Genomic DNA, 12,064 nt, shown 5'->3' with positions numbered 1-12,064 from the left:
TGCTTGGAAATCTTCTATTTTGTTGAATGCCCATACTTTTCCCTGGAAGTATATAGTCAGTTTTGCTGGGTAGTTGATTCTTGGTTGGAGACACAGCTCTCTTGCCTTTCTAAATATCGTGTTCCATGCTTTGAGGTCTCTTAGTGTGTTAGCCGCTAAGTCGTGTGTGATCCTTATGGGAACCACCTTATATCTGAAGCTCCTCTTCTTGGCTTCTTGTAGGATTTTCTCCTTTTCTTGGAAGCTCTTGAATTTGGCAATTACATTCCTAGGGCTTGTCTTTTGGGGATTTAGTATAGAGGGTGTTCTATGAATCCTTTCTATTTCTATTTTGCCCCCTTGCTCCAGAACGTGAGGGCAATTTTCTTTTATAATCTCCTGTAGCATAATATCGAGTTTATTGTTTATCTCTGGTGTTTCTGGGAGACCGATAATTCAGAGGTTTTCTCTTCTCCCTCTGTTTTCGAGATCTGTGACCTTCTCAGTGAGATATTTTATGTTTTCTTCTAATTCATTAATTTTTTGGGTTTGCTTTATTGATTCTTGCTGTTTTATCATCTCGCTTTCTTCGAGATGCTTAATTCTGGTCATTAGGGACTGGTTTTGCTTTTCAGCCTTGTCTGCCCTTCTATTGGATGCTTCGAGTTCTTTTTCCAGTTGAGCAGTCTTATCTGTCAGATTGCTGATCTCTTTCTCCCATTTTTCTTTCCAGAAGGTTTCCATCTTTTGGATAAGTTCCAGTTTGAGATCTTCCAGAGCTTGTTGATAGTTTCCATTTTGGGAGGCATGTTCTGATTTTTTTTGGATTTCCTACTCATTCTCCTCTTTTTCTTGGGTACCTCCCCCATAAAAGTTTTCAATAGTTACTTTTTTCCCTTTCTTCCTGGAGGCTTGATTTTGGGCCATGTGAGCCATCCCTTTGGTGGTTTTATTCCCCTTTCCTTTTTGTTCTGGGCTCTGGGTTATATGGGCGGTGTTTCTGTGAATTTAGTTTGCTTCAGACTAGTTCTTCCCAGCCTCCGAGGTTTCTTAGAGAGCTGGGTCCCTGATCACAGCCACACTGCCCTGGTGTTCAGCTCCGCCCAGATAATCAGCATGTGGTCTGCCCCTGGTGTTTAGCTCCACCCAGATGTTCAGCGCAGCCGCCCCAAGTACAGCTCCACTGACCCCCGTAATCAGCTCCGGATTCTCCAGTGAAACTGCCCTGAGACATTTTTTCCTGGCAGTCCCCAGATCCCAAGGACCCTGGAGTGCCCCCCCCCCTCGACAGAGACGTTCCCCACTCACTCGCTGTCCCAGTGAGTGCTCAGGTAGCTCACTCTGGTTTGGTGGGGGAGGTGAGGTGGGGGAAGGGTGGCTCAGTTCACTTTTCTGTGCAAGCTTTTCCTCCTTATTATAGTGTGGAAATGTTCAAACCCCACGTACCTTCGCCTCTGTGGAGTACTGGGAGTACTGGGGTGTCCTTCTGTTCCTCCAAAGGTGATTTTTATGCTCCTTTGATGTAGTCTATTTCGTTCGGTGCCGGGGAGAGGAAGTGGGGTCTAGATTGCAGCCATGATTACCCGGAAGTCTATAAATATTTTTGTATAAGTATTTTTCCTTATTATCTTTTTGGGGATACAAATCCAGTAGTGGTATTAGTGGGTCAAAGGGCAAGCATTCTTTTAAAGCCCTTTGGGCATAGTTCCAAATTTCCTTCCAGAATGTTTGGATCAATTCACAAATCCACCAGCAATGCATTAGTAAGCCAGTTTTGCTGTTGTATTGGACAATCTGCTAGATGTCAGGTGGTACCTCAGAGTTGTTTTGATTTGCATTTATTATGAGAGATTTAGAACACTTTTTCATGTGCTTATTGATAGTTTTCACTTCTTTATCTGAAAACTGCCTATTCATGTCCCTTGATCAATTGAGGAATGTTTTGATTTTTTTATATAATTGATTTAGCTCCTTATAGATTTGAGAAATTAGGCCTCTGTCAGAGATTTTTGTCATAAATATTTTTCCCAATTTGTTGCTTCCCTTCTAATTTTGGTTGCATTGGTTTTGTTTGTACAAAACCTTTTTAATTTAATATAATAAAAATTATTCATTTTACATTTTGTAATATCCTCTATCTCTTGCTTGGTCTTAAATTCTTTCCTTTCACATAGATCTGAGAGGTATACTATTTTATGTTCACCTAATTTGTTTATAGTTTCATTCTTTATATTTAAGGCATTTACCCATTCCGAATTTATCTTGGTATTGTAAGGATGACATTAGAAATTAGGTGTTGTTATATTAATTTAGATATGAAGTAGAGAAGCTGGCTTGAGAAAGAATTGGAGTTTCAAACAGCTGAGTCAGAGTGTCAGTTTCAAGTCTAACATTTTTTTTTTTCTCTGTGGCAGTTGGTCTCTGGCAGTTGGCAGAGTCACACACAGAAGCTCTTACTCTCAGTGCTTTGAGGAGGTAATATTTTTGCCTCTCTCTCCCTCCAACTGTCTGAGGTAAAGACCTGAAGGAGTTAAGCGTTTTATTTTTTCAACTTGGGAAACACTACTGACTATTAATTACTGTCTTTATAGATTGTTTAACCCTGAGAAGACCAAAGAAAGACCTGGTCTTTGGTTTGGATTCTGACTCTGCTAAAGCTCAGAGTCCTAACTTGATTCTTGTTGAGACTCAAACAGCCAGCCTTTCTTATTTTTATAACTTGGAGGTGAAGTTAAGAATTATAAGGATAATATTGTTAGTTTATTGTAGAATAGGGAAAATTTGGGTTAGTCAGATCAGGAAAGATTAGCGTAGCTTATGAAAAACAGGCTATGAAGGGGTGGGGAGGAGGGGAGGGAGAGAACATGAATTATGTAACCACAGAAAAATATTCTAAATTAATTAAATAAAAAAAAATAAAAGTACTTTAAAAAATGATCCAAGAATGAATGATGAAAAAAGGTACCCACCTCCAGAGAAAGAATTCATGAACTCTTAGTGGAGATCAAAGTATGCTTTTAAAATTTTCATCATTTTCTTGGGGGTTTTTTGTCTATGTTCTTTTGTAGCATGTCTAATATGGAAATATTTTGCATGACTTCCTATGTATAATTAATAGCAAATTGCTTGCCTTTTCACTGGGGAAGAGTGGTAGGAGAGAGGAAGAATTTGGAACTCAAAATTTTAAAGTGCATGTGTTAAAAATACAAATGTTAAATTTTTATAATTAAATATTTAGCAAACTAAATAAAATTGGTACAGATATTCTAAATTATGTCCCAAATGTTATTAAATTGTACATAGTTTTGACCCATCAATACAAATAAGATCTATGTCTGAAGACATAAAAAGGATATTTATGTAGAAAATTTGTTTTAGAAATTCTTTCAATAATTGCAAAGAATTGTAAGTTAAAGACCCCAACATCAATTTAGAAATGATTGGATACATTTTGAAATATGAATGTAATTAAGTAATTAAGTCCTAAAAACAAATATAGAGTTCGAGTGAAACTTGAAAAAATTTTGTAACGTCAAATTATGAGTAGACTCAAGAGAAAAAAAATATAATGGTGACATTTTGAAAACAAACAACTTTCAAAGAATTACATCTGATCAACAAAGTAAACAACTATGATTCTGGAGGATTAGTGCTTCCTATTTTTGACTGAGATTTTAGAGTCACAAGTAAGACTTGAATATGGCTCATGTGAGAATATGGTTTGCTTGACTATGCATATTTCTTTCTAAGATTTTCATTCTATCTTTTTCTGCAATCATTAAGACATGGGGAATGACAGAAGGAGGAAAAGAGAATTTTCATTATTGCATAAAATATCAAAACTTCTAGTCAACAGTCAAAAGAGTTTTAGGAGAAATTTTATCACATAAAGTTTATATCACCAAAAGACATAAGAAATAAACTGAATTAGTTAAACTAAATAAGTTAAACTAAAATATAGAAAATGCAAATTTGGATAAAAACCAAAGACAATGAAGATTGAAAAAATAAATATGATAGATAAGAGCTTCTAATAAGAAGAATAACAAAATAGAGGAACCGTTAGCAAATTTGATATTTTGTAAGAGATAAGAAAGACAAATGGAGAAGAATAGGAAAAAAAAGAGGAGTAAGAGGAGAGGGAAAAGTAGTTCACAATAAATAAAGACTATATGGCATTTTTAAGAACTATAATACTCATTTATTTCTGTGGCAACAGAAACAGACTTCAATACTGCCAGTGGATTTGCAGAAAAAGAAAGTGATTAGGAAGAGAGGAATGTTCTGTGCCTCAGTAATTATTCGGAAAACTAAAAAACAAAAAGGACTGTGGGAGACCACCAGTCTAACTTTCAAGGCTAAAAGGAAAAGAGACTATCTTCCACCTGAGTGGTGTCAGTCTTTTGAAATGATTTGGAGTAGGGAATTAGGACAGTGGTTAGTTAATTCTCCATACAGGAAGAGATTAAGTTAGTATATAAGATCTGAGGGGCTTCCTAGGGGGACCTTCCATCAAAGGGGAAAGAGTAAGAAAATAAGTTACAGAGGATAGAAGGTGGAAAAAATTTTTAAACAACCAATGACCTCAGGAGGAGGAAAACATTAAAAAATTAGAACATGTGATAAATCAGTAGGTAAAGAATAAAAAAAAAGAAAAGAAGATGGCTATTAAGACAACTAAAAAACTACAAATGTCTTTAAATAAATATTGCAGTACAAAAGAACATTTTAAGAAATAGAAGACCCTGAACTTAATTATTATCAACAGTGTAAGGATCCAAGACAATTCCAAAGGACAAATGATGAAAAGGCTATCTACCACCATAGAAGAAACTGATGGGATCTTAACATAGATTGAAGCATACCTTTCTTCAGTCTATTTTTTCTATGCTTTTTTTCTGTAGGGTAAGTGTAATACATATTGTTTTGCAATATGATGAACATGAAAATATGTATTATACGATAACATATGTATAGCATTTTACCTATAATTTTGGAGAGGAATGGGAAAGAGGGAAAATGGATCTTAAAAAGTGATTAAATAATTATTACATATTGTAGTGACATGTAATCTGGAAAAAAGAAATTAAAAGAAAAGAAAAAGAAGACCCTATGTATTTCTAAGAAAGCACATAATAATTGAATATTCATGATGATTCAAGAGAAAACAATCTTTTTTTTTTAAATTTTAAACATTATTTTATTTGGTCATTTCCAAACATTATTCACTGGAAACAAAAATTTTCTTTTCCTCCCCGCCCCCCCTCCCACCACCTTTCCCTCTCCCATAGCCGACGAACAATTCCACTGGTTATCACATGTGTTCTTGACTCGAACCCATTTCCCTGTTGTTGGTATTTGCATTAGAGTGTTCATTTAGAGTCTCTCCTCAGTCATATTCCCTCAACCCCTGTAGTCAAGCAGTTGCTTTTCATCAGTGTTTTTACTTCCACAGTTTATTCTCTGCTTGTGGATAGTATTTTTTTAGATCCCTGCAGATTGTTCAGGGACATTGCATTGCCACTAATGGAGAAGTCCATCACCTGCGATTCTACCACAATGTATCAGTCTCTGTATACAATTTTTTCCTGGTTCTGCTCCTTTCGCTCTGCATCACTTCCTGGAGGTTGTTCCAGTCTCCATGGAATTCCTCCACTTTATTATTCCTTTTTGCACAATAGTATTCCATCACCAACATATACCACAATTTGTCCAGCCATTCTCCAATTGATGGGCATCCCCTCGTTTTCCAATTTTTGGCCACCACAAAAATATTTCTTTTTTTTCTTTTCTTTTTTTTAAATAATATTTTATTTGATCATTTCCACGCATTATTCATTAAAGACAAAGATCATTTTCTTTTCCTGCCCCCCACCCCCATAGCTGACTCGTGATTCTACTGCGTATCACATGTGTTCTTGATTCAAACCCATTGTCATGTTGTTTGTATTTGCATTAGAGTGTTCATTTAGAGTCTCTCCTCTGTCATGTCCCCTCAACCGCTGTAGTTGGGCAGTTGCTTTTCCTTGGTTTTTCTACTCCCACAGTTTGTCTTCTGCTTATGAATAGTGTTTTTTCTCCTAGACCCCTGCAGATTGTTCAGGGACATTACACCGCTACTAATGGAGAAGTCCATTACGTTCGATTATACCACAGTGTATTAATCTCTGTGTACAATGTTCTCCTGGTTCTGCTCCTCTCGCTCTGCATCACTTCCTGGAGGTCATTCAGTCTCCATGTAATTCCTCCACTTTATTATTCCTTTTTGCACAATAGTATTCCATCACCAACTTATACCACAATTTGTTCAGCCATTCCCCAATTGAAGGACATCCCCTCGTTTTCCAATTTTTGGCCACCACAAAGAGCGCAGCTACAAATATTCTTGTACAAGTCTTTTTTCTTATTATCTCTTTGGGGTACAAACCCAGCAGTGCTATAGCTGGATTAAAGGGCAGAGATTCTTTTATCGTCCTTTGGGCATAGTTCCAAATTGCCCTCCAGAATGGTTGGATCAGTTCACAACTCCACCAGCAATGAATTAATATCCCTACTTTGCCACATCCCCTCCAGCATTCATTACTTTCCTTTGCTATCATGTTAGCCAATCTGCTAGGTGTGAGGTGATACCTCAGAGTTGTTTTGATTTGTATCTCTCTGATTATAAGAGATTTAGAACACTTCTTCATGTGCTTATTCATAGTTTTGATTTCTTTATCTGAAAACTGCCTATCCATGTCTCTTGCCCATTTATCAATTGAAGAATGGTTTGGATTTTTGTACAATAGATTTAGCTCTTTATAAATTTGAGTAATTAAACCTGTATCAGAGGTTTTTATGAAGATTTTTCACAATTTGTTGTTTCCCTTCTGATTTTAGTTACATTGGTTTTGTTTGTACAAAAGCTTTTTAATTTGATGTAGTTGAAATTAATTATTTTACATTTTGTGACTCTTTCTATGTCTTGCTTGGTTTTAAACTCTTTCCCCCCCAAAGGTCTGACATGTATACTATTCTGTGTTTACCCAATTTACTTATGGTTTCCTTCTTTATGTTTAAGTCATTCACCCATTTTGAATTTATCTTGGTGTAGGGTATGAGGTGGTGATCAATTCCTAATCTCTCCCACACTGTCTTCCAATTTTCCCAGCAGTTTTTACTGAATAGTGGATTTTTGTCCCAAAAGCTGGGATCTTTGGGTTTATTGTATACTGTCTTGCTGAGGTCTCTTGCCCCTAGTCTATTCCACTGAACTTCCTTTCTGTCTCTTATTCAGTACCAAATTGTTTTGATGACTGCTGCTTTCTAATATAGTTTAAGGTCTGGGACTGCAAGGCCCCCAACATTTGTGTTTTTTTCCCCTGAATATCCTTGATCTTTTGTTATTCCAAATGAACTTTGTTATGGTTTTTTCTATATCAGTAAAGAAATATTTTGGGAGTTCAATGGGTATGTCACTAAATAGATAAATAAGTTTGGGTAGGATGGTCATTTTTATTATATTGGCTCGTCCTATCCATGAGCAGTTAATGTTTTTCCAATTGTTCAAGTCTAGTTTTAGTTGTGTGGAAAGTGTTTTGTAGTTGTGTTCATATAGTTCCTGTGTTTGTCTCAGGAGATAGATTCCTAGGTATTTTATTTTGTCTAAGGTGATTTTGAATGGGATTTCTCTTTCTAGTTTTTGCTGCTGAGCTGTGTTGGAATTATATAGAAATGCTGATGACTTATGTGGGTTTATTTTGTATCCTGCAACTTTGCTAAATTTGTTGATTATTTTGATTAGCTTTTTGGTTGAATCTCTAGGATTCTTTAAGTAGACCATCATGTCATCTGCAAAGAGCGATACTTTGGTCTCCTCCTTGCCTATTTTGATGCCTTCAATTTCTTTTTCTTCTCTAATTGCTACTGCTAGTGTTTCTAGTACTATGTCAAAAACACTGGATCTAGATCTTCTTCCCTCTCATATTTGATTTCATTGATACTAAGGTTTAAGTAATTCCACTTCACGCTCTCTTCCTCTCCTTCTCATATATGAGTTCTTCCCCTCCCCTTCCCATGTGTATCTTTATATGGGAAAGAATATTCTATTAAGTCCCCCCCTATTTCTTGAAGTAAATCTTAGTGTTGTCGATGGTTACTCCCTTCCCTTTTCCTTTCTTTGCCCCCACTTTCCCCAAACATTCTTAATGCCCCAATCTTTCCCTATGCATGTTTCTTCTAACTACTCTTATGATGCATACAATTTTTGAGAGTTACACAAAACATTTTCCCCACATATTAATATATATGATTTGATGTAAATGTAGTCCTCATAGAAGAGAGTTTGACTTAAAGAAGAAGATAAGATTTATCTCCTTTTCCCTTTCTTTCATATTTACCTTTTCATGTTTCTCTTGCTTTCTGTTCTTGGATATAAAATTTTCCACTGAGTTCTGGTCTTTTCTTAGCAAATGCTTGGAAATCTTCTATTTTGTTGAATGCCCATACTTTCCCCTGGAAGTATATAGTCAGTTTTGCTGGGTAGTTGATTCTTGGTTGGAGACACAGCTCTCTTGCCTTTCTAAATATCGTGTTCCATGCTTTGAGGTCTCTTAGTGTGTTAGCCGCTAAGTCGTGTGTGATCCTTATGGGAGCCACCTTATATCTGAAGCTCCTCTTCTTAGCTTCTTGTAGGATTTTCTCCTTTTCTTGGAAGCTCTTGAATTTGGCAATTACATTCCTAGGGCTTGTCTTTTGGGGATTTAGTATAGAGGGTGTTCTATGAATCCTTTCTATTTCTATTTTGCCCCCTTGCTCCAGAACGTGTGGGCAATTTTCTTTTATAATCTCCTGTAGCATAATATTGAGTTTATTGTTTATCTCTGGTTTTTCTGGGAGACCGATAATTCAGAGGTTGTCTCTTCTCCCTCTGTTTTCGAGATCTGTGACCTTCTCAGTGAGATATTTTATGTTTTCTTCTAATTCATTAATTTTTTGGGTTTGCTTTATTGATTCTTGCTGTTTTATGATCTCACTTTGTTTGAGTTGCTTAATTCTGGTCATTAGGGACTGGTTTTGCTTTTCAGCTTTGTCTGTCCTTCTATTGGATGCTTTGAGCTCTTTTTCCAATTGAGCAGTCTTATCTGTCAGATTGCTGATCTCTTTCTCCCATTTTTCTTTCTAGGTTTCCGTCTTTTGGATAAGTTCCAGTTTGAGATCTTCCAGAGCTTGTTGATAGTTTCCATTTTGGGAGGCATGTTCTGATTTTTTTTGGATTTCCTCCTCATTCTCTTCTTTTCCTTGGGTACTTCCACCATAAAAGTTTTCAATAGTCACCTTTTTCCCTTTCTTCCTGGAGGCTTGATTTTTGGCCACGTGAGCCATCCCTTTGGTGGTTTTATTCCCCTTTCCTTTTTGTTCTGGGCTCTGGGTTATATGGGCGGTGTTTCTGTGAATTTAGGTTGCCTCAGACTAGTTCTTCCCAGCCTCCGAGGTTTCTTAGAGCACTGGGCCCCTGATCAAGGCAAAACTGCCCAGATGTTCATCTCTGCCCAGATAATCAGCGAGTGGTGTTTAGCTCCGCCCAGATGCTCAGCACAAAGCTCCCTGGGCCCCCTGTGCTCAGCTCAGGATTCTCCCATGAAACTGCCTTGAGACTTTTTTTCCTGGCAGTCCCCAGATCCCAAGGACCCTGTAGTGCCCCGCCCCCCCCCAGGAGGAGATGTTCCCCACTCACTCGCTGTCCCAGTGAGCGCTCAGATAGCTAATTCTGGTTTGGTGGGGGAGGTGGGGGGGGAAGGGCGGCTCAGTTCACGTTTTTGTTCAAGCTTTTCCTCCTTCTTATTATAGTGTGGAAATGTTCAAACTCCACATACCTTCACCCTCTCTGCTGTACTGGGGAGTACTGGGGAGTCCTTCTGTTCCTCCAAAGGTGATTTTTATGCTCCTTTGATGTAGTGTATTTCGTTCGGTGCTGGGGAGAGGAAGCGTGTGGCGTCTAGATTGCAGCCATGATTACCTGGAAGTAAGAGAAAACAATCTTGAAAAATGTTCAAGTAGGACTTGAATAGAAGAAATAATTAGCAGAAAGGGGAAAAGTAAAAACTTGAATCTACATTGGAAAGTCTGTCTGAAGAATGAAAAGAGAGAAAAAACTCAGAAATGAAGAAAAATCTGAGAGAATTGAGAAAAGTAAATATGTTAAAAGAAAAAAAACCACAAATCTTATACAAGCAAGTCATACATATTAAGTAAAAAGACTTCCAAAGAGACTAGCCAACAAAAATTAGTTGAAGTCACTGGTGCAAGAAAGAATACAAGAAAAGTTCTTATAGCTTCTAAATCCTGAAAACAATGCAACAATCAAAAGAACCATAGGTTTTTTCCAGAAAATAAAGGAAAGAAAAATCATTTTGCTTTAAATTCTAAGATATTCAGTAATAAGCATATATAGAGAAATATATTAAATCTGTGTAATCCTGAATGTGGCTCAATTATAACTAAATTATTTCCTTCTGGCTGTTTGCAGTGTTTTCTTATTGACCTGGTAGCTCTTGAATTTGGCTATTATATTCCTGGGAGTTGTCAGTTGGGGATTTATTTCAGGAAAAGGTTGCTAGATTCTTTCAATTTCCATTTTACCCTCTTGTTCAAGAATATTAGGGCAGAGATAATTTCTTGTAATATGATGTATAAGCTATATTTTTTATCATGACTTTTATGTAATTAAATAATTCTTAGATTGTTTCTTCTGGAACTATTTTCCAAGTGAGTTGTTTTTTCAATGAGCTATTTCATATTTTCTTCTAGTTTTTCATTCTTTTGATATTCATTTATCATTAATTGATGTTTCAAGAAGTCATTAGCTTCTATTTGTCCAGATCCAATTTTTCAGGAATGATTTTGAACTTTTTTCCCCCATTTGGCCAATTGTCCTTTCTAAGCAACTTTTGTTCATTGGGTTTTTAAAATATTTTTTTCCATTTTTCCAATTCTATTTTTAAGATTTTATTCTTTGGATTTGGGGGTCTTTGTTTCCATTTGGACAATTCTCCTTATTAAACCTGTTATTTTCTTCTTGCATTACTCTCATTTCTCTTTCCCATTTTTATTCTGCTTCCATTATTCTGTTTTTTTAGTTCCTTTCTGAGACCAATTCCTATTTTTCTTTGCAGTTTTGCATGTGGCTGTTTTTATCTCACTGTCCCCTTATGAATCTGTTCCTTGCTCTTCTTTGTTTCCATTAAAGTTTTCTATGGTTACTTTTTCTTTTTTTTTTTTTTGCTATTTTCTCATTTCCCAACCTTTTATTTTTAACTTTTACTTTTATCTTGAAGGTCCGGTCTGTTCTCAGTGTATAGGAGACAATCTCTTAAACTTCAGTTTTTCCTTGCTGCTACCTTCAGATCTAGTTCTGAGTTTCTGGAAGTTTTGGTTCTTCTAATGTAGTATGATAGTCTGTGGGCTGGGAGCTCTGAAAACTTCCTCCCACTGCTGATTCAGTCTGCCCTTGGGAATTCTGATGATCTGCAGGGCTCAGAGTCCTATGAGCTACCTTTTGCTGGGGCTTAGGGCCTTATTGCAAGCTTGGGCAGGCCTCTTGGCCTTAGGCTATCACGAACAAGCATACTGTGGACTGACTTGCACTGGGGTTGTCCTAGGGTTATAGGCTTTGTCAGGGGCTCAGAGTCTCCCTGTTGGTCTACACCAGCCAGTGCACTGTGGACTTCCCTGTAAAGGAGCTTGGGGCCTTACCATTGATTTGGGTAGGGGCTCTGGGCCTCCCCTTCAGTTTAAATGAGCCAGATGCCATGAAAACCTTGTTCTAGGACTTAATGCCTTGCTCTAGGGTTTGGAACATCAAGGGTTGGACATGGGGTCCTCTGCTGTTAACTTTAGCAGGATTTTGGGGTTTTGGAGTTGGCTGCTCAGATTTAGAACCTTGAGCAATAGCTAATACTAATACCACATTAATTTATCTAAACTGATATGAAAAACAGTACCTAAAGGCCAAACTAATATTCATTCTATAGCATCATCATTCATTACTTCAATTCAAAAAAGGTCTTATTAAAGTATATTTCACATCCTTTTTGATCTCTATTAT

General features: G+C 36.9%; 1 protein-coding gene across 32 annotated transcripts in view; it reads left to right on the top strand.

The window, feature by feature from the left end:
• Positions 1 to 12,064, top strand: part of LRFN5 (leucine rich repeat and fibronectin type III domain containing 5) — a 336,860-nt gene that overhangs the window by 238,303 nt on the left and 86,493 nt on the right. The gene's annotated exons all lie outside the window — the stretch shown is intronic.

The sequence above is a fragment of the Monodelphis domestica genome, chromosome 1 (assembly GCF_027887165.1).
Source record: "Monodelphis domestica isolate mMonDom1 chromosome 1, mMonDom1.pri, whole genome shotgun sequence".
NCBI lineage: Eukaryota > Metazoa > Chordata > Mammalia > Didelphimorphia > Didelphidae > Monodelphis > Monodelphis domestica.
The sequence above is the reverse complement of the archived record's forward strand: the minus strand, read 5'-3'. Positions and strand labels throughout refer to the sequence as shown.